Below are 21,851 nucleotides of genomic sequence, written 5' to 3'. Positions count from 1 at the left end.
CTGCATGCTACTAGAGCTTGATTCTAAGAGCCTGTACCATCGATTCATTTTGTGTGCGCGCCAACCCAGTGAGACCGGCGGCTCTCCTCTATGGACTTGTTTTTCATTTTTATTTTTTGAAAAAAAGTAGGCCTCCTCTTTGGTGTTAGCATTACTACGTCGTGGCCAGAAAAATTGTCCAGCCATATCTGACCATTGAAATTGAAATGCGTCAATGCTGAACTCCATAACAGAATACTGGAGAGCTGGTCATGGGTGACTGAATTGACCATTTCTTGTTGATCTAGAAATCCCTGCGTTCTGTCCCACCATACAGGCTCTGCACCAACATCCCTACTTTCCGTATAACGGTGGCATCGGAGAGGTTGTGCACCAGTCTGTCTCATAGTGATCTGGTGTCTAACGATTTAGCAAACCAAAGTTAATAGTAACCCTTGCTAGCTAGTGAAAGCGAAGCAAAGCCAGACGAGAAGAACATTCGGATCACATGGGCCTAAGAAGTGCACCCCACTCTGTTTGCACTCGCAGTACCATAGTTCGTTTTCCACACACGAATACGCCTAGCCAACACTTCTGCTGATTCATCCGTGGAGCTATCGCGTGCCACACAATGGACGAATTGATCTTCCATCACTCAGAAACGCCAATTAACAAGCACACAATAAATAGAAGTATGGCAGTTTGGAGGAGAATCACATGGACCTTCTAGAGTTCCAGTTACCCAGTTCTAAGAGCATGTCTAACAGGCTCCTTAGAGCATGTCTAACAGACCCTTTAAAAGGGGCAAACCCGTATAATAACCGCCGGAATACGGGTTTCGGCTCTGCCCGGCCTTCTAGCACGCCCCGTAAAAAAGGCCCCAGCATCGATTTTTCCTGTTTTCGATTACGGGGCGGGTCGTCGCCCCCTACTTGTGCGGGGTGGGAGCGGGGATAGAGGGCCAAACCGGTATCGCACACTCCACTGCGCGCGAAGGGTTTCGCTCAAGCCAACCGCCGCCGCCGCCCGATCTCCTCCGCCGCGCCCTTCCCGGCCGGATCCCGCTGCCATGGATCGTCCGCAAGAGCCGCCTACCGCCGGCGATGCATCTCCTTCGGCCGCGGTGGTCGATGTCCCCGTCGGAGGTCCGCCGAACGCCGGCGTCGTGTCGGCCATGATCTCCGCCACCATCCCGTCGAAGAGGAAGAGGTTTCCAAAGCAATTCTTCGAAGCTCCTTCGCCGGCCGCAACTTCGCCGGCCCAGGCCCCACCGGCTGCCAAGAAGGCGGGCAGGATGAAGACCAAGGCGGCCGGCCCGAGGGGCGCCGCGCCGGCCAAGGTGCGGACAAGGGCAATCAGCCGCATCGGCCTCGCGCCTCCACCGCCCTCCAAGGCCACGGCCTCTCCTCCCTCCGTTTCATCCAATGCGCCACCCGCGCCGCCGCCACCCACCATGGACGTAGACAAGGTGTTCGATCTGTTGGAGATATGCCCAAGAGGCAATAATAAAGTGGTTATTATAATATCTTTGTGTTTATGATAAATGTTTGCATACCATGCTATAATTGTATTAACCGAAACATTGATACATGTGTGTTATGTAAACAACAAGGAGTCCCTAGTAAGCCTCTTGTATAACTAGCTTGTTGATTAATGGATGATCATGGTTTCGTGATCATGAACATTGGATGTTATTAATAACAAGGTTATGTCATTAGTTGAATGATATAATGGACACACACCCAAATGAGCGTAGCATAAGATCAAGTCATTAAGTTCAGTTTGCTATAAGCTTTTGATACATAGTTGTCTTAGTCCTTCGACCATGAGATCATGTAAATCACTTACACCGGAAGGGTACTTTGATTACATCAAACGCCATTGCGTAAATGGGTGGTTATAAAGATGGGATTAAGTATTTGGAAAGTGTGAGTTGAGGCATATGGATCAATAGTGGGATTTGTCCATCCCGATGACGGATAGATATACTCCGGGCCCTCTCGGTGGAATGTCGTCCGATTAGCTTGCAAGCATATGATTTGATCATAAGAGATGACATACCGCGGTACGAGTAAAGAGTACTTGTCGATAACGAGGTTGAACAAGGTATGGAGATACCGATGATCAAACCTCGGATAAGTAAAATATCGTGTGACAAAGGGAATTGACATCGTATGTAAATGGTTCAATCGATCACTATGTCATCGTTGAATATGTGGGAGCCATTATGGATCTCCAGATCCCGCTATTGGTTATTGCTCGGAGAGGAGTCTCGACCATGTCTGCATAGTTCGCGAACCGTAGGGTGACGCGCTTAAGGTTCGATGTCGCATAAGTAGATTTGAATATGGTATGGAGACGAAGTTTGTTCAGAGTCTCGGATGTGATCCAGGATGTCACGAGGAGGTCCGGAATAGTCCGGAGAATAAGATTCATATAAGGTAAGTTGATTTCTGGGTTTCGGAAAGGTTCGGGATTTTTCTGGTGATTGACTGGAAGGTTCTAGAAGGTTCCAGAGGGGTCCACCATGGGGCCCACAACCTAGGAGGCCTAGCATGGGCCGAGGGGATGCTTCCTGGCCTAATGGGCCAGGGGCACATGCCCCCCAAGGCCCAGGCCGACCAACCCCCTAGGGTTTCCCTGGGGGGATCAACTTGGGGGAGGGGAAAGCCCTCTTCCCCCTTTGGCCGCCGCCCCCCTAACCCTAGATGGGAAGGGGGCCACCCTGGCCGGCTGGCCCCCTATATAAAGAGGGAGGGGGTGGCCGGCCACCACCCCCATCATTGCCTCCTCCTCCGGCCGCCTCTCCCTCCACCATACGCCGCTCCGGCTTAGGCGAAGCCCTGCGGCTTTTCTTCCTCCACTACCACCACCACGCCGTCGTGCTCGCTGGAATTTGGAGGAGATCTACCACACCTCCGCTGCCCGCTGGAACGGGAGAGGAGGGAGCTTCATCGACACCGTACGCGCGACCGAGTACGGAAGTGCTGCCGGATTGCAGCACCGGGGACGATCGTCTACACCAACAACGAGACTAATCTCGTAGGCTTTGGAATCTTCGAGGGTTAGTCTCATCTCCATCTCGTTGCTTCGATCTTATAGATTAGATCTTGGGTGTTCCATAGATTAGATCTTGGATTTATTCGTCTTTGCGGTAGGAAAATTTTTGTTTTCTATGCTACGAACCCCATCAGTGGTATCAGAGCCATGTCTATGCATAGATCTGTTGCACGAGTAGAGCACAATGGTTTTGTGGGCGGTGATGCTCTTGTTGCTTTAGTTTGTGTACTTTGCTTCTTGCGGGATGGTGGGATGAAGCGGCTCGGGCTAACCTTACATGACCGCGTCTCATGAGACTTGCTCCACGCTTGACATGCAACTTGTATTGCATAAGTGGCTTTGCGGGTGTCTCGTCTCTCCCACCATAGTGAAGATTGTAATTTACACTTCTATTGTCAACACTAGTATCACCGTTGTGGTTCATGTTCGTAGGTAGATTGGATCTTACTCGAAAACCCTAAACCACGTAAAATATGCAAACCAAATTAGAGGCGTCTAACTTTTTTTTTGCAGGGTTTGGTGATGTGATATGGACATGATGTGATGATGATTATATTTGATGTATGAGATGTTCATTATTGTATTATGGCAACCGGCAGGAGCCTAATGGTTGTATTTAATTTTTGTTAAAGACCTGCGTGTCTATTATCATGTAATAGCTTTATTTCAAGTAGTTGTTATAGTAGCTATAAGTGATGGACAACCATGAAGCGGCGCCACTGACCTTGACGCCATGCTGGTGATGATGGAGATCATGTCCGTGCTTTGGAGATGGAGATCAAAAGCACAAAGAAGAAAGGCCATATCATATCACACATTATGAATTGCATGTGATGTTAATCCTTTTATGCATCTTATTTTGCTTAGATCGCGACGGTAGCATTATAAGATGATCCTCTCACTAAATATCAAGATAATAAAGTGTTCATCCTTAGTATGCACCGTTGCTAAGACTTGTCGTTTCGAAGCATCTCGTGATGATCGGGTGTGATAGACTCTACATGTGCATACAACGGGTGCAAGCCAGATTTGCACACGCGGATACCAAGGTTGCCTTGATGAGCCTAGCATGTACATACATGGTCTCGGAACACGGGATACCGAAAGGTAGAGCATGAGTCATATGAATGATATGATGAACACTTTGAGTGTTCGCCTTTGAAGCTACATCTTTTCTCGTGAAGATCGGACTTGGTGTAGTGGATTTGGTTCGTGTAATCACTAAGACAACGCGAGGGATGTTGTTTTAAGTGGGAGTTCACCTAGTTAATTTCAGAATTAAAATTGAACTCAATTTATCATAAACTTAGTCTAAACTCTTTGCAAATATGTTGTAGATCATGGCGCCCCCTCCATCAATTTTAACCAGTTCCTAGAGAAAGAAAAGCTTAAGGGCAATGGTAGCAACTTCACTGATTGGTTCCATCATGTGAGGATTTTCCTCATCGGTGGAAGCTTGCAATATGTGCTCGATGCACCGCTAGGTTCCCCACCACCTCCTGCAGGTGTCCGAGGACATAAAGAATGTTTATGAGACTCGGGCAACTCGGTACTCCGAAGTTCGAGTGTGCCATCTTGTGCAGCTTAGAGGCGAGCTCCAAAAGCGTTTTGAGCACCACGACCCCTGTGAGATGATGCGTGAGCTCAAACTTATCTTTGAGACTCATGCGGCGGTGGAGAGCTATGAGGCCTCGAAGCAGTTCTTTACCTGCATGATGGAAGAGGGCAGCTCCGTTAGTGAGCACATGCTCGTCATGTCCGGGCATGCGAAGAAGCTCAGTGACTTGGGGATGATGATCCCTAACCAGCTGGGTATTCATCGTGTCCTTCAATCACTGCCACCAAGTTACAAGAACTTCGTGATGAACTACAACATGCGGAACATGAATAAAGATTTACCTGAACTCTTTTCCATGCTGAAATCTGCTGAAGTAGAGATTAAGAAGGAGAACCAAGTGTTGATGGTCAACAAGACCACCAGTTTCAAAAAGCAGGGCAAGCCTAACAAGGGTAACTGATGCGCGTGGTTGACGTATTGTCTTTTCATTCGACACGCGTCCGTTGGGAACCCCAAGAGGAAGGTGTGATGCGCACAGCGGCAAGTTTCCCTCAGTAGAAACCAAGGTTTATCGAACCAGTAGGAGTCAAGAAGCACGTTGAAGGTTGATGGCGGCGAGATGTAGTGCGGCGCAACACCAGGGATTCCGGCGCCAACGTGGAACCTGCACAACACAAACCAAGTACTTTGCCCCAACGAAACAGCGAGGTTGTCAATCTCACTGGCTTGCTGTAACAAAGGATTAGATGTATAGTATAGATGATGATTGTTTGCAGAAAACAGTAGAACGAGTATTGCGATAGATTGTATTTCGAGTATAGAGAATTGGACCGGGGTCCACAGTTCACTAGAGGTGTCTCTCCCATAAGATAAACGAGCATGTTGGGTGAACAAATTACGGTTGGGCAATTGACAAATAAAGAGGGCATGACCATGCACATACATATTATGATGAGTATAGTGAGATTTAATTGGGCATTACGACAAAGTACATAGACCGCTATCCAGCATGCATCTATGCCTAAAAAGTCCACCTTCGAGGTTATCATCCGAACCCCCTCCGGTATTAAGTTGCTAACAACGGACAATTGCATTAAGTATTGCGCGTAATGTAATCAGTAACTACATCCTCGAACATAGCACCAATGTTTTATCCCTAGTGGCAACAACACATCCATAATCTTAGAGATTTCTGTCACTTCCCCAGATTCACGGAGACATGAACCCACTATCGAGCATAAATACCCCCTCTTGGAGTTAATAGCAAAAACTTGGCCAGAGCCTCTACTAATAACGGAGAGCATGCAAGATCATAAACAACACATAGATATAAATTGATAATCAACATAACATAGTATTCTCTATTCATCGGATCCCAACAAACACAACATATAGCATTACGGATAGATGATCTTGATCATGTTCGGCAGCTCACAAGATCCGACAATTAAGCACAATGAGGAGAAGACAACCATCTAGCTACTGCTATGGACCCATAGTGCGGGGGTAGACTACTCACACATCACTCCGGAGGCGACCATGGCGGCGTAGAGTCCTCCGGGAGATGATTCCCCTCTCCGGCGAGGTGCCGGAGGCGATCTCCCTGAATCCCCCGAGATGGGATTGGCGGCGGCGGCGTCTCTGGAAGGTTTTCCGTATCGTGGCTCTCGGTACTGGGGGTTTCGCAACGAAGGCTATTTGTAGGCGGAAGGATAGGTCAGGGGGCGTCGCGAGGGGCCCAGGAGACAGGTCGGCGCGGCCAAGGGTGGGGCCGCGCCGCCTACCCTCCTGGCCACCTCGTGGCCCCACTTCGTTGACTCTTCGGTCTTCCGGAAGCTTCGTGGCAAAATAGGACCCCGGGCGTTGATTTCGTCCAATTCCGAGAATATTTCCTTACTAGGATTTCGAAACCAAAAATAGCAGAAAACGACAAGCGGCACTTCGGCATCTTGTTAATAGGTTAGTTCCGGAAAATGCATAAATATGACATAAAGTATGCATAAAACATGTAGATATCATCAATAATGTGGCATGGAACATAAGAAATTATCGATACATCGGAGACGTATCGGCATCCCCAAGCTTAGTTTACGCTCGTCCCGAGCGAGTAAACGATAAACAAAGATAATTTCGGAGTGACATGCCATCATAACCTTGATCATACTATTGTAAAGCATATGAGCTGAGATCAAATCATTCAAAGCAAGTATCTATATTGATATAAGAGATGATAATGCAAGAGTTAGACAAGCTAGAAGTTTTCATGAACTATTGCTTTAAAGACATGCAACCGTACAAAGTTCATTAAAGATGTATTAAGTATTCAGCATAGAAGTTCTATCCTTCATTCCAAGCATCAAGTAAATTTTCACAACATAAGAAGGATTCAGTCAAGTAAACATAAACATGAACGTCATGAATCAACTTCGAAGTCTACTCAACCGGTGAGCGCAAGCATTTGGTATTAGCACCAGGATGTTATGGCATAAAGAACGTTAATGGGGGTTTGGAAGGCCAAATGGAAGAAAGGCTTGCAAAGCTGTAAATGACCATTAGACAAGAGGAAGCCTTATGATCGAAGCTATGCAAGGAGTAGTGATTGCCATGCAACGGATGCACATAGAGCTATATGTGTATGAAAGCTCTCCAATGGAACTAGTGGGGGTGCATCCAACTTGGTTGCTCACGAAGATCTAGAGCACTTTTGAGGAGGCTCATCATTGGAATATACAACCCAAGTTCTATAATGTAAATTCCCCACATAGTTATACTAGTAAAACATGAAAACTCTCTCATATGAATGTAGGTGCTAAACATGAGCACAAATGATGACTATGAATAATGCGGGTGCTAAAACATGAGCACAAGTGTGGATAAAAGATAGTAATGCTGCCCCCTTTTTCTTTAGGGATTTCTATTTTCGTGCCCTCGGTTCCTTAGTTGTGCTCAGTTTTCCCCAGCCCCTTAGTTTTTCCTCAGTTTTACCCTAGCCTTTGTCTGAAGACCCGCAGAAGGAGCTCAGACGGAAGGAATCCGTTTATTTGGACGTTCTGTGCCGACGTGTTGCGCCGCGTCGTCCGTGGGGCCGCGTCGTGTGGGGCCGCGTCGCGTGGGGCTGGTAGAAAGGGACCGCGTGGGACGGGACGAGAAGCGTTTGGTTGCACGTGAGCGGGAGCTGGGTTTTGTCTCTCTCGGCCCAAATTGGCATTTTTAAGAGCACCTTTTCCCCTCTTTCTCTCTCTGTCTTTTTCACCAAATTAGTATCAAATCTAGAGAAGCTTCTATTTCGTCTTTCTTCAATATGGCAGCAAATCTAGTAGCAAATCTCCGGGGTTATTTATGCCTTTTGGCCCTCGTTTTTTGCCCAATATGGCAGCAAATCTAGTAGCAAATCTAGAAGCTATTATATGATAAATTCACAAGCAGCATAATCGGAAAACTAAGTATAATACATAGGTAAACTGCATACAACAGCCAAAAGCAGCCAATAACATTGTTAATGTTCACGACAAACTAAGCTGCAAAAATATACAAGATCACGCACGCAATGTATGGACAACAAGAAGATTAGGATGAATGAATTTGTTCTTCATTCCTCCTCATATATTTCTCCGTCGCTCCATTCGTGCAATTCCCCAAGGAAATATTCATTGAACTCCTTCCGTCTGCGAGTGTGAGGCCAATACATCCTCCAAACGGTATGGCCCGTGTTCATTTCTCAAACCGTAGAGTCCTATTCTATCCACACGTAGTGGCCACTCATCCCAGGCATTTGTATCATGAGAGTACGCTCCGATATAACCCAAATCCGTGTAGTAGATGCTGCCAGGTTGAAGTGTCGGGTACACTCGGTGTCGACGGAGATACACCGGATATAATTCACGAAGAAGGCATTACTTGCCAATGTTAGTGACCGGATGGAGAGAGCGGCTCCGAGTGTCCACACGGTACACCAATGGTTTGCTCGCCAAAGCCGCGCCGACCAACAACACAAGCAGCGAGATCACCATCCGACTTCACAAGGTAGAACTTCTGACGTCCAAGTTCTGAAAATGAAATTAGTGTCTCCATCTTGACAGTGCTCGCGCGCTGCTGCAACTGTATATTGGTGCACACTATTCTTCCGATCTCAAAATTGTCCGCAGCTACTGCATACAATTCACCATTGAACGGGGTAATGCAACGGAAAAAATGGTTCTTGATCGAAAATCTTCCTTCTCCCCAATCCCCATCTTCATTTATATCCTTAGTTGGAGTGCTCTCATCGACCCAACCAATTTCCGGCGGGTAATGTGTGGCAACGAAGACCATAGTCGGGGATTTGATAACGGCGACCGATTTCGGAAAAACAGATGGCATCTGCGCCTCAAACATCGTGTTCGATTTCTTTGTGAGTGGGTTCAGCAGCCGTATCTTGTGCCGCGGGTTCTTCGGGCAAGCACGATGACGCCACGGGAAAAGTCGACGAAGTAGAATCTAAAATATATTGAAAAGATAACATTCAGCACTAAGATTGAAAATAAGATCTATGGTGACGCCACGGGAAAAGCCGAGGAATTTGAACCTTGCACGAACTGCGAGATAGATCTATGGTGACGTAGCGGGATGTGCCGAGATGGAGGAAGGTGAACTCAGCGGCGCGTGGAAGGGCGTGGTGTAGCATGATCCATTCGTGCAGGTGCACGTCGGGATCAGGTAAACCTGAGCGCCAATTTCTACAGACTTGCCTCATAGCAGAGTAGCTGTCCACGTACTCCTCTTTTCGCCAATAAGCATTCGCCGATCTTGTGAAGTGGTCCGTCAGCCGTGAGACCGGCCCAGTTCACGGAGGCGCCGCGCTTGGATGCGCCGCCCTCGGAGGCGACGGGCTCGGCGGCGACGGGCTCGGCGGCGACGGGCTCGGAGGCGACGGGCTCGGAGGCGACGGGCTCGGAGGCGACGGGCTCGGGGCGATGGCCGCCGGCGCATTCTTCTTCTCCATCGCCGGCGGGGGAGGGCTCGTACGGCGGTTGGGGTTTTTGGAGAAGTTGATGGGACGTGAGAGGGGTGGTTTCGTGCGTGAGCGATAATGAGACGTACTGTGTGCGAGAGGGAGGGAGAGAGGGGCTTACGCGTCCTAAATGCGACCCGCGTCAACAATGGCACGTCTTCCACGTCTGCACCGCGACACGCGTCAACAATGGCACGTCTTCCACTTCTGCACCGCAACACGCGTCCTCGAGTCTAACCCTAGAAATTTAGATATACTCATGTATACCCTCGAGTCATATACTAGCATTTTTTGTATGCTCAGTTTTCACCTTGAGTGCTAATACTCGGCTAGTGCAATATACTCGGTTTTACCCTCAAGTGGCTGGTCAACGAGAGAGTCAACAAATGGGATTAACTAGTTAAATGAGTTATTTAATGTGCAAAAAATTCCGAAAAGGAGTGGCACTTACTCATGGAGTCTTTACCACAAATTTCCACTTCTCAAATCATAGATAAATCGTAGATAAATCAAGTTTCACCACAAATTACCACTTCTCAAATCACCTAGTAGCTATGAAGGTGCATGGTTTTCCATAATAAGCCCTACCCAAAACAGACTTTCCCCAAAACATACTTTGTCCGAATGAGACCATAATTTTCACACTCATGTAGATTTGTATTGCAAATAGTTTGAGGTAGGCCAAGATGGGTTTCATTGTACAAAACACGCATTTTCCATTTTTTAAATCTCATATTTGAATCCCTTAGTCCGTTTACTACTCACTTGCCCTTGGTTTCTTGATACTACTCGGTTTTGCCCTCTCCCTTCACAAACTCTCACGGACGCCCAACATTGCCCTGATTGGTCTAGCCCATGTCACGCGGATCGTGCCCGACGACCGTTGATCGTATGATCTAACGGGCAGGATAACCCCTATCTCTCTCTCCGGTCGGGGCCACCACCCTCTCTCTCTCTCTGTCGTCGGTTAGCTTCACGCAAAGTTTGGTTTTACTGCATTATTTTTCACGAGCTAAATTATAAACTCTTTTTAGGCATTACTTTTCACGCAAAAAATGATAAACCATCACCGATTTGTTGTAGCCATTACTTTTCACGCACAAAAATGATACACCATCACCCATTTCGTGTACCCATTACTTTTCACGCAAAAAATGATAAACCATCACCGATTTTGTTGTAGCCATTACTTTTCACGCACAAAAATGATAAACCATCACCGATTTGTTGTAGCCATTACTTTTCACGCACAAAAATGATACACCATCACCCATTTCATGTAGCCATTACTTTTCACGCAAAAAATGATACACCATCACCCATTTCTTGTACCCATTACTTTTCACGCAAAAAACGATAAACCATCACCGATTTCTTGTAGCCATTACTTTTCACGCACAAAAATGATACACCATCACCCATTTCGTGTACCCATTACTTTTCACGCAAAAAATGATAAACCATCACCGATTTTGTTGTAGCCATTACTTTTCACGCACAAAAATGATAAACCATCACCGATTTGTTGTAGCCATTACTTTTCACGCACAAAAATGATACACCATCACCCATTTCGTGTAGCCATTACTTTTCACGCAAAAAATGATACACCATCACCCATTTCTTGTACCCATTACTTTTCACGCAAAAAACGATAAACCATCACCGATTTCTTGTAGCCATTACTTTCCTTTTAGGCATTACTTTTCACGGTAAAATGATAAACTATACCCCCACAACGGTCGTCTCCTCCTTAATTTATTGTGTATAAACCCCCACAACGGTCATCTCCTCCTTATTTTATTGTGTAAACCCTACAACGGTCATCTCTCCCTTATAAACACCCACACGGCCATCCCTTGTGTCAACGGGTTCCGCCTCTCTCTTCTTTTCGTTCACATACACTTTATCCATTGCCATGGCTTCCACGTCTCGGACGCGGACCGGAAGGGGAAGGGGAAGGGGAAGGGGAAGTGGATCATCATCATTGCCACCACCACCGTCAACACTGCCATTGATCATAGAGGAGTTCTTCATCGTCGTCTATGAAGACCCTTTGGTCAAGAAGGTACGTACGCGTTCCCACATATATGATGCATGTGATTAATTATGGGCATGTTCTAAAAAACCTTTAATTTCAAGGGTTCCCTAATTTCAAACGATCGGCGCTCGATCTCTTTGCAGGAACTCCCAAAAAATTTTGCGGACTATCTTGACGGCAAGGAGCCAGCTAAGGTGTATCTGCGAGCAGCTGACTGCGGTCCTCGTCTCTGGACCGTGGAGGTCCTATTTGACGGACAAGGCCGGATGTACCTCGACAAGGGCTGGGAGAAATTCGCCATCGCGCACGGTGTGGATTTCGGCTGGTTCGTACACTTCAAATATGAAGGCGATGATGTGCTCACGAGTGAAGGTGTTCGACGGAACAATGTGCAGGAGGTACTACTACTCGGACGACGAAGATACGACGATGAAAGCGACGACGACGTGAAGCCATGCATCCATCCCCTTTAGATAATTAAGGGGATTATGACCAAGAATATATATGTAGCTTCATATGCATCGATTTAGAGATCTAGCTATTTTCTATATATTATGCATGTAAAAAATAATATCGCATTTCCACTATTATTCGAGCACCACATCCTCCAAACGATGCCGATGCCGATGCCGATATCTGCATGGTCAGAACGGCTATGCTCGCCGCCACTGCTAGGTCAACGCCGGGATGCACAATGTTTAGCATAAGAGTCACTTTAGATTAAGCTGCGAAAATGGGCTGAGGCGACCCCTACAGAGCGGCTCTATATTATATTCTCTAAATAAAATAGACGACCACAGCGGTCATTGGCTGCGGAGGCCCCACGGAAGCGGCAATATATAATTTTCTATAAATAAATAGACGACCCACTGGTCATTGGCTGCGGCAGCCCCATAGAGCGGCCCCATTTGTCATTGGCAGCACCGCGTATACAATCGGAAATAAAACGGCCCACGCGTCGGCGGTAGATGGATCCACCCGTCGGCACGAGACGGTCAGCGAGGAACTGACCTCACGGTAACGGTAAGGCCTCCGACCGACGGCAACCCGCGTCTTCGAGGGGTTTCAAACTAGAGGGAGGGGAAAACTGAGGAAAAACTAACGAGCTGGGGAAAACTGAGTACAACTAACGAAGCAGGGGCACGAAAATAGAAATCCCTTTTCTTTATTCTCCTTTTTTTTCTTTTTCTTTTCCTTTTTTTTCTCTTTCTTTTCATTTTTTTCTTTCTTCTCTTTTTTTTCCTTTTTGATGGCCTCCACGGCTCTTTTCATTTTTAGGGGCAACATCCTAATATGACAACACACTTTTTGGTACAAATAACTCATAATGAATGAAACATGATGTATGAAACTGTATGCCTCTGCCGGTGTAGCAGGATGTGCAATGATCTAGCGTAACATGGGTAAACCACACATCAGTCTGTATATGATCATGCAAAGCAATATATAAATAATAAATGACAACATGGCATGTAATGTAAAAATGGATGTTGCATGGCAATATATCTCGGAACAGCTATGGAAATGCTGTGGTAGGTAGGTATGGTGGCTGTTTTGAGGAGATGTATGGGCTTATGTGTAGGAGAACAAGAGAAAGTTCTCCCACGGGTTTGGATGTACCGGTGAAGTATGCACAATTCTCAATGTGAGCAAAAGGCAATGCACAGTACCGAAGAGGCTAGCAAATTTGGATGGTGGAAGTGCCAAAAACCGTAGCTTAACATTAGTCAAAAAGAACTCACAAGCTTATTGCAAACATCTAGCGGGTTCATCATTAAGAGCATGATTAAAATTTACTCCAAGGAGGGCCGTTCATGGTGGCACAAGTACCCCGCTAGCTCCCTCGACCTTCGAGCACAACTTAGTTATTACGATAAACTCTCAGACATGGAAAGCTATCAAGTCCAACTACGCCTTCAACTATTTAAATAGAGTTTGTAGTACGGCACAAGCTTAAAGACAACAATCCACTACTAATTTTAACTTATTTATCCAGCAAGCCTTACCATCTAAATATCTCAAAACATTTGCAAAGAATCAAGTTATCAAAGCTCAATGTTCTACAAGTATTTTATTTATACACTACCACATGCAACATTTCCCGTTTCCAACCATACAACAATTTTAACGAAGAAGAAACTTTCGCCATGAATATTATGAGTAAAGCCTAAGGACATATTTGTCCATATGCTACAGCGGAGCGTGTCTCTCTCCCACACAAAGAATGCTAGGATCCATTTTATTCAAACAAAACAAAATAAACAAAACAAACCGACGCTTCAAGCAAAGCACATAAGATGTGATGGAATAAAAATATAGTTTCAGGGGAGGAACCTGATAATGTTGTCGATGAAGAAGGGGATGCCTTGGGCATCCCCAAGCTTAGACGCTTGAGTCTTCTTGATATATGCAGGGGTGAACCACCGGGGCATCCCCAAGCTTAGAGCTTTCACTCTCCTTGATCATGTTGTATCATCTCCCTCTCTTGATCCTTGAAAACTTCCTCCACACCAAACTCAAAACAACTCATTAGAGGGTTAGTGCACAATCAAAATATACATGTTCAGAGGTGACATAATCATTCTTAACACTTCTGGACATTGCACAAAGCTACTGAAAGTCAATGGAATCGAAAAATCCATCGAACATAACAAAACATGCAATGCGAAATAAAAGGCAGAATCTGTCAAAACAGAACAGTTCGTATTGACGAATTTTATTGAGGCACCAGACTTACTCAAATGAAAATTCTCAAATTGAATGAAAGTTGCGTACATATCTGAGGATCACTCACGTAAATTGGCATAATTTTCTGAGTTACCTACAGAGAATTTTGCCCAGATTCGTGACAGCAAAGAAATCTGTTTCTGCGCAGTAATCCAAATCTAGTATGAACCTTACTATCAACGACTTTACTTGGCACAAAAAAAACACTAAACTAAGATAAGGAGAGGTTGCAAAAGTAGTAAACAACTTCCAAGACACAAATATAAAACAAAGTACTGTAGTAAAAACATGGGTTGTCTCCCATAAGCGCTTTTCTTTAACGCCTTTCAGCTAGGCGCAGAAAGTGTGCATCAAGTATTATCAAGAGACGAAGTGTCAACATCATAATTTGTTCTAATGATAGAATCAAAAGGTAACTTCATTCTCTTTCTAGGGAAGTGTTCCATACCTTTCTTGAGAGGAAATTGATATTTAATATTACCTTCCTTCATATCAATGATAGCACCAACAGTTCGAAGAAAAGGTCTTCCCAATATAATGGGACAAGATGCATTGCATTCAGTATCCAAGACAACAAAATCAACGGGGACAAGGTTATTGTTAACGGTAATGCGAACATTATCAACTTTCCCCAAAGGTTTCTTTGTAGAATGATCAGCAAGATTAACATCCAAATAACAATTTTTCAGCGGTGGCAAGTCAAGCATATTATAAATTTTCTTAGGCATAACAGAAATACTTGCACCAAGATCACATAAAGCATTACAATCAAAGTCATTGACCTTCATCTTAATGATGGGCTCCCAACCATCCTCTAGCTTTCTAGGAATAGAAGCTTCGCGCTCTAATTTCTCTTCACTAGCTTTTATGAGAGCATTTGTAATATGTTTCGTGAAAGCCAAATTTATAGCACTAGCATTAGGACTTTTAGCAAGTTTTTGTAAGAACTTTCTAACTTCAGAGATGTGGCAATCATCAAAATTCAAACCATTATAATCTAAAGCAATGGGATCATCATCCCCAATGTTGGAATTTTTTTTAGCAGTTTTAGCAGTTTCGGGCAGTTTTTCGCGCTTTTCATTAGAAGTTGAAACATTGCTAACACCAATTCTTTTATTATTAATAGTAGGAGGTGCAGCAACTTGTGTAGCATTAGCATTACTAGTGGTGGTTATAGTACAAACATTAGCTATATTATCTTCTTTTTCATTTTCTTCTCTTTCCCACCTAGCACGCAATTAGGCCATCAATCTTATATTCTCATTAATTCTAAATTGGATGGCATTTGCTGTAGTAGTAATTTTATTATGATGATTTTCATTAGGCATAACTTTCGATTTCAAAAGATCAACATCAGCAGCAAGACTATCGACTTTAGAAGCAAGTATATCAATTTTCCCAAGCTTTTCTTCAACAGATTTGTTAAAAGCAGTTTGTGTACTAATAAATTCTTTAAGCATGGCTTCAAGTCCAGGGGGTGAATTCCTATTATTGTTGTAAGAATTCCCATAAGAATTACCATAGCCGTTGCCATTATCATAAGGATATGGCCTATAGTTGTTACTAGAATTGTTCCGGTAAGCATTGTTGTTGAAATTATTATTTTTAATGAAGTTTACATCAACATGTTCTTCTTGAGCAACCAATGAAGCTAACGGAACATTATTAGGATCAACATTAGTCCTATCATTCACAAGCATAGACATAATAGCATCAATCTTATCACTCAAGGAAGAGGTTTCTTCGATAGAATTTACCTTTTTACCTTGTGGAGCTCTTTCCGTGTGCCATTCAGAGTAATTGATCATCATATTATCAAGAAGCTTTGTTGCTTCACCAAGAGTGATGGACATAAAGGTACCTCCAGCAACTGAATCCAATAGGTTCCGTGAAGAAAAATTCAGTCCTGCATAAAAGGTTTGGATGATCATCCAAGTAGTCGATCCATGGGTTGGGCAATTTTTAACCAAAGATTTCATTCTTTCCCATGCTTGTGCAACATGCTCAGTATCTAATTGTTTAAAATTCATTATGCTACTCCTCAAAGATATAATTTTAGCAGGAGGATAATATCTACCAATAAAAGCATCATGCATTTAGTCCATGAATCAATACTATTCTTAGGCAGAGATAGCAACCAATCTTTAGCTCTTCCTCTTAATGAGAAAGGGAACAATTTTAATTTTATAATGTCACCATCTACATCCTTATACTTTTGCATTTCACATAATTCAACAAAATTGTTGAGATGGGCAGCAGCATCATCAGAACTAACACCAGAAAATTGCTCTCGCATAACAAGATTCAGTAAAGCGGGTTTAATTTCAAAGAATTCTGCTGTAGTAGCAGGTGGAGCAATAGGTGTGCATAAGAAATCATTATTATTTGTGGTTGTGAAGTCACACAACTTAGTATTTTCAGGAGTACCCATTTTAGCAATAGTAAATAAAGCAAACTAGATAAAGTAAATGCAAGTAACTAATTTTTTTGTGTTTTTGATATAGCAAACAAGATAATAAATAAAGTAAAACTAGCAACTAATTTTTTTGTATTTTGATTTAGTGCAGCAAACAAAATAGTAAATAAAACTAAGCAAGACAAAAACAAAGTAAAGAGATTGGGATGTGGAGACTCCCCTTGCAGCGTGTCTTGATCTCCCCGGCAACGGCGCCAGAAATTTGCTTGATGCGCGTGGTTGACGTATTGTCTTTTCGTTCGACACGCGTCCGTTGGGAACCCCAAGAGGAAGGTGTGATACGCACAGCGGCAAGTTTCCCTCAGTAGAAACCAAGGTTTATCGAACCAGTAGGAGTCAAGAAGCACGTTGAAGGTTGATGGCGGCGAGATGTAGTGCGGCGCAACACCAGGGATTCCGGCGCCAACGTGGAACCTGCACAACACAAACCAAGTACTTTGCCCCAACAAAACAGCGAGGTTGTCAATCTCACTGGCTTGCTGTAACAAAGGATTAGATGTATAGTATAGATGATGATTGTTTGCAGAAAATAGTAGAACGAGTATTGCAGTAGATTGTATTTCAGTATAGAGAATTGGACCGGGGTCCACAGTTCACTAGAGGTGTCTCTCCCATAAGATAAACAGCATGTTGGGTGAACAAATTACAGTTGGGCAATTGACAAATAAAGAGGGCATGACCATGCACATACATATTATGATGAGTATAGTGAGATTTAATTGGGAATTACGACAAAGTACATAGACCGCTATCTGTTGACGTCAGAAACCCACTGGCGGGTAGAGACGGGCAACACCGTAGAGCCGGGAACAACTAGGGCTGCGGCTGGCCCTAGTCCCTCTGAGCGACGGCCCGCAAAGCCTCCTGGTCGCACGCACCGATGTTTATCACAAGGGCGTGCCACCTGACCTATACCTGGTCGGGAAGGTGTGGATGATGCCTCGCTTAGTTTCCTGCAGGGCACACACGTAAACGTTAAATACGAGCCTCGATCGGCTCTCGGGTTATCCCGTGAATCGGCTCAAAGAGCCGATCCACCCATGATTCGAGACGAGGTGTCCGAATATATGGTGGTCCCGCTTGATCAAGGTAAAGCTAATGAGATCTACGACGATGTGGGGTTCTCACCGCATAATCGGATCGTCCTACTCCAGGTTGGGCCTCGCGGCCACGCACGGTGATCGTAAGCCGATCCTAAACAAGGCCTAAAAACCAACACGAGGTTGATCCTCGGAACATCCCGCTTAGGGCCAACGAACGACACCCTACGTGCCGCTGGATCCTCCCCCTTTGTAAGGCCTAACTATTGCGGATATTAAACTAATCCTTGTAGAACAAGGAGCAATCGTAACGGATCAGATCTACTAAACTATGATCAAGCGGGGTGCCGCCCCTACACCTAAGATAGGTGTAAGGGCGGCTAGACATGCAAGGGTTGCACTACGAAAAGCATGTAACATGAAGAACAATGCTAACCCTAACATGTCTAAGATAACTACGTTGCTCGCCATCAAAAAGGCTTCGATACGAGCAACGCATGAACAACGTAGGCAGGCTTGTGCTGCCTAGATCGCAAGATGCGATCTAGGCAGCATGATGCTTACCGGTAGAAACCCTCGAGACGAAGGAGTTGGCGATGCGCCGAGATTTGTTTGTGGTTGAACGTTGGTTGTTGTTTATTCCATAAACCCTAGGTACATATTTATAGTCCAGCGGAATTTCTAATGTGGGCGTGCACTAAACCGTGCACGAGTAAGATTCTATCTCTAAACTAAGATGCGATCTAATATGTTACAGATACACGGGCAATTAAGCCCAACTTGGTATAAAAGGCCGATTCACGTATTACTTATATATATATATATTCTTCACGTCCATCTTGATCGCGGCCCACCTCTGACTTGGTCAAATTCTGGTGATAACACATGCCCCCCTGGTTTTGGAAATGACATTTCCAAAATCATTATGTTCTTTTTTCATCGGGTCATGTCGTGGCAGAGCAGAACTGTTGCAGCATCCTTCATCATGACACTTTGTCTTTCCCACTTCTCTGTGAAATTTGATAGCCTTAGCATCACTTCCTCGGAAACTGCAATGGCATTGAATCTCCACTAGGCTCCTCGTTATTTAACCATGCCAATTGACCAGTCCTCTTCATCCCCTTCCTCTGCTCTAGCGGTCGGCACCAAAAAACCCTCTCCTCCTGTAGCAATGTCTTCCTCTTCCTCCTCCGCTTCAGGCCTCTCTCTCCAATCGTCGCCGAAGAACAAGGAAGAGGACGATCCCCGCTCCGGGGCGAACCCCATCTCCTCTGACCAGGAGAAGAAAGAAGGAGGAGCGGAGAGGGCTAAGGCCTCCCCCTCCGCCAGGCTTCCGCCGAAGAAGCGCTCCCGCATGTGGGCGGACAGCGAGGACGACGATGACGACGAGGAAGAAGAAGACGAGGAGGAGGAAGACGATTCCTCCTCCTCCGCTGGATATCCTCCAACGAAGCGCTTCCGCAGCTGGGCGGATAGCGAGGATGATGACGATGACGAGGAGGAGGAGGAAGCTCCAGCCGACGGCCGGGGCAGCAGCGGCGAGGAGCTTCCGGGAGCAGCGCCGACGACCTCGACGATGGCGATGATGAGGACAGCGACGACTAGTAGAGTAGGACTAGTAGTAGCAGTGCACTAGGCACCAGATTCCTCTTTTGAGAGCCATCGGCTCTTCTTGTAAAGCCGCTCCTTTGAATTAATGAGAATTGTTCTCTCAATTTCTTCTTCCATTAATCCAATTTCCTTCCTTCCGCTTGCCACACCAAGACCGATAGCAACGAATCGGATTATTGTGTTTTTTCTTGACCGTGGTATTTTGCAGTCCCGCAGCCGATGACCTTTCATCGGCCGATTTGAGAAACCAGTTTCCTGCAGTATCAGCACGGTCCAACCCTCGTACAAGACGACGGCCTTTTCTTCCCAGATCCTCTCTGAGGAGATCACGATGCAGTGTCAGCCAATGTAACTCCAATCGGTTCCTTGATAGAACATCTACCAGGCCTGTTGCCCCCCGAGTCTCGGCCAAGGCAAAACGGAGACGAGGATGCGCAAATTAGCTGAATGGGCCCGGGCTTGATCATGCAGAGCCAGCCGATTTGAACACAAATCGGCTCCCCAGAGCAGAGAGCCTTCAAGGTGAGCTGCCCCCCGAGTTTCTTCAGACCGCCTCTAGCGCCTTGTTGACTAGATCGGCTCCCTTCCTTTGGTGGATCTGAGGCAACCCATCCTTGACCTGATCTTCGTGGCCTGCTTACTGCCCCATTACACCTCTTGAGTCGATGGCCATGCATCGGCTTTCATATCCTCAAGTCGATGTCTGCTGCATCGGCTGTGCTCGAAATTTTTCGAATTTTTTGAATTTTTCGGCCGACTTGTGCATCGGCCCCCATACTCCAATACTCATTACCAAAGGATGAGACGCTTCTAGTGCATATCCTCGTGTTCTATCCACCTGGGTGCCCCCCCGAGCCGATTCTGTCAAGAGAATTGATGGTATCGGCTTTGTTGGATAACACGTTGAACCCAGGCAGAATGGTGGGTGAGGGTAATTTTTTGCCGATTGCTGGAATCGGCCTCCACGTTGCTTGCTCGGTGAAGGTTTTGTAAGTTCCCTTCATAAATTTTTTGGGGCCGATCACAAGGACCAGCTTCGCCATGTTTGCTCCTTGACGTGCTCTTGCTACTCGTTCAGGCCGGTAGACAAAACCGGCCCAATCTCTGACTTTATCATGTTGGTGCGCTTGCTGTCGCCCACCTTGAGTGCATCGTGTAATCGTGGAGCGCTAAGTGTCGTCGGAAGGACGAGCACCATGTTTGTGCCAGCCGATGTTTCATCATCGGCTTTCCTTTGCTTGGGGCGCCACTCCATTTTCCGTGGACGACCCTCTTCATCCAGGGTTCGCTGAACCTTTGCAGCCAGATCAGGCCTTGCTTTCCTCAATGTATGCAAGTATAACCTCTCGGCTTCTTCCAGGCCGCGCAATCGTTGAACCCTGCGTTTTTGGGAACGGCTGAGTCCGTCAGGGCACCACCTTGGCCGGTGGTACCTGTCTTCTTCTTCTCCCTCGTCTTCTGAATCTTCGAGATCTTCCAACCGAGGGGACTCAGCTCGTTTGCTGCGTGACGGGAGAGGTCCTAAGCGCTCGAACACGGACACGTTGGCTGCCTCCTTCTTCTTCCGGTTGCATTCCGGGCAATTGCCGATTGTTGGCAATCGGCTCATTCCCGAATCCCAGCAGTGTCCGAAGAAAGGACAATCCCGGTGCTCTGTCCTCGTCGTCTCGCTCCCTTGCCTTTCCCTTGGCACAACGCTCGTGCTCCTCCTCATCGCGATTATGCCGACGATGTCTTCGGCTTCTCCGGCCGGACGATCTCTTTCATCATCATTGCCGGACCGTCGGCGTTGGTCGTACCGACTCACATACTTGTTGAGGAGGTGATCAGAGAGAGGTCGCTGATATCTTATGTTCTTCACTTCTCCCTCTGTTATGTAGCGCTTGCCGTCTTGGCGGAGCCGATCACGTGGAGCGGCTTCCTCTGTTTCTTTGCTATGAGAGCAGCTGCCCTCGTCTCTATCTTTGCCAGCGTGGTGTCCAAGATCTACCATGTTGATATTGCACAGGAAACCCGGCTGGCACCCTGCATGGCAAGCATATTCCACCATGTTTACGGCGGGGAAGGGCTGGGTATCGACCTTCATGGCGTACCGGTTGAAAATTAGACGCCCGTTCTCTATCGCCGCTTGGATGTGCCGACGCCACACCCTGCAGTCGTTGGTGGCATGGGAGAGCGAGTTATGCCATTTGCGAGTATGGCTTTCCATTCAGCTCTTGCGCCGTGGGGAATTTGAGACCTTCGGGTATCTTCAATCGCTTTTCCTTGAGTAGGAGGTCGAAGATTTGCTCGGTCTTGGTCACGTCAAAATCAAATCCCCCGGGCGGGCCTGGTGGCTTTACCCATTTGCAGGACACGGGGGTTCCTCC

Source organism: Lolium rigidum, chromosome 3 (assembly GCF_022539505.1).
Source record: "Lolium rigidum isolate FL_2022 chromosome 3, APGP_CSIRO_Lrig_0.1, whole genome shotgun sequence".
NCBI lineage: Eukaryota > Viridiplantae > Streptophyta > Magnoliopsida > Poales > Poaceae > Lolium > Lolium rigidum.
The sequence above is the reverse complement of the archived record's forward strand: the minus strand, read 5'-3'. Positions refer to the sequence as shown.